This window comes from Nannospalax galili, unplaced genomic scaffold, assembly GCF_000622305.1.
Source record: "Nannospalax galili isolate Female #2095 unplaced genomic scaffold, S.galili_v1.0 scaffold127, whole genome shotgun sequence".
Lineage (NCBI taxonomy): Eukaryota > Metazoa > Chordata > Mammalia > Rodentia > Spalacidae > Nannospalax > Nannospalax galili.
In genome coordinates this window covers 1,310,643-1,313,026 of record NW_008360326.1, presented here as the reverse complement: position 1 = coordinate 1,313,026, position 2,384 = coordinate 1,310,643, and positions in this window count along the sequence as shown.

The window sequence follows — 2,384 nt, the reverse complement described above, 5'->3', positions numbered from 1 at the left end:
AAAATAATAATAAAAAAAAAACTGACTCAACCGACACTTTTAGGATGAACTGATAAACTCATGGCTCAACACTTTGCCTGTTTTTGGTGTGCAAAGATGTTTTTCGTTTCAGTTTCACCTTGGGAAAACAGTATTTTGGGATTTTTGATTCCAGCATTCAGGGTAAGGAGGGTAGTATGTGGCTCAGTGGTCGAGCACTTTTAAAAAATAAAAATTAAAAAAATAATAATAAAAAAAAAACTGACTCAACCGACACTTTTAGGATGAACTGATAAACTCATGGCTCAACACTTTGCCTGTTTTTGGTGTGCAAAGATGTTTTTCGTTTCAGTTTCACCTTGGGAAAACAGTATTTTGGGATTTTTGAATCCAGCATTCAGGGTAAGGAGGGTAGTATGTGGCTCAGTGGTCGAGCACTTACATAGAAAGGGTGAGATCTTGTGTTCTCTCCCCAGCAGCATTTAACAGGGTAGAGGAAGGCTGGAGAGACAGCTCAGTATTTAAGAGCACATATGGATTTGCAGATGACCCAACAAGTTCAGGTCTCAGCTCAGAACCACCTGTAACTCCAGCTCCAGGGCACCTGACACTTTCTTCTGGCCTCCTGAGCACCCACACACATGTGGCCTACACAGATACAGATATACATGCACATATACATAAAACAAAACTGAAAATCTAACATTCCAAACAGTAAATAGTAGCATAGGAAACAACTGTTAACCAGTAAAAAAGATTTAGAAAGCACTTTTTAAATAAACTAGTGTTGAGCAGAAATAGTACTAGCAAAGAATATAAATTCAGAAAGATCTCTACATGATTCATTTGTTAGAAAAAATACTAAGTCATGTTGGATTTGATTTACAGTTTACAAAATGCTTTGCCATTTGGCAGCTAATCTGGAGCAGTTTTCACAGCTTAATTTTATAGAGAATACGGCTCAGATGAGCTTTCTTTACAAACTACACTCCCAAACCCAGACTTATTTAACATCACTAATTCAGCTCTTCCAACCCAGTAGTTACTGAGTTAGCCAAAGTCTATTAAAAAATAATCATAGGAGGGGGCTGGAGGGGGCTCAGTGGTTAAGAGCACTGGCTGCTCTATGTAGGGGACCAGGGTTCGAATCCCAGCACCCACATGGCAGCTAATAACAGTCTGTAACTCGTTTCAGGGGATCCAATGCCCTCTTCTGACCTCTGCCAGCATTGCATGACCTGGGTGTTCCTACATCCATGCAGGCAATACAGTCATATACATAAAATTAAAATAATATTTTAAAGATGTCATAGGAGCTAGGCATGTTGGATTATGCCTATAGTCTATAAAGTATAAAACGGGGTGTGGTGGAGCATCCTGCTATCCTAGCACTAGGAGGGTGGAGGTAGAGGATCAGATATATGTTCAAGGTTATCACCAGCTACATAGGGAGTTTAAGATGAGTCTAGAATACATGAGACCCTGTCTTCCCTGCCCCTAAAAAATCATAGACAGTACAGATCCACATATTAATGACTGCTGACTTGGGAGAGGATCTGACTTACATCCATCTACACAGCAGAAATCTCCCAAATACACACAAAGGGAAGGTTCCAACCTTCATGAAAGAAGTGGTCTGGCAGACACCTCAGCTTGCTCTTGCTTAAAGGTCTTTATACTAAAAGCACAAAGAGCAGCAGGGTGTGGTAGCTCCTGCTGTAATCCCAGCACTGCTTGGGAGGCAGAGGCAGGAAGATTCCCACAGGTTGAAGGCCAGTCTGACCCACATAGTTAGACCCTGTCTCAAAAAGCCAAACAAACAAAAAACAAAGTGCAGGTTTGGGGTAACACTGATATGCTTCAAACTGCTTCCCAAACCACAAACCAAAGCAGTTTCCCTAAAATGAAGCTGAACAAAGTCCAATTGAACTGATTCAATTAAATGAATAACCATCACCTTTGACTTGCTTTATGTGGAAATATAAAAATCATAAGCTCCATCATTAAGATTCAAAACCATCAATAAGGGACTAAGAAATGTCTCAGTGATTAAAAGAGAGGACCAGAGTTCAGTTCCCATCAACCACATGGGCAGTGCACAATTGCCTGTAACTCCACCTTCAGGGCATCTGAAGCCTCTGGCCTTCATGGAGTCCTGCACTCAGGTTCGCAGACACACAGTGATACATAATTTAAAATAATAACAATAGGGTCAGGCATGGTGGCCTGTGCCTTTAATCTCAGCACCTAGGAGGCAGAGGCTGGCAGATCTCTGTGAGTTCAAAGCTAGTCTGGTCTACATAGTAACCTCTAGACCAGTCAGGGTTACATAGTGAGACTGTCTCAAATAACGAACAATAATAAAAATTAAAAAGCAACATATATATGTGTGTGTGTGTGTGTGT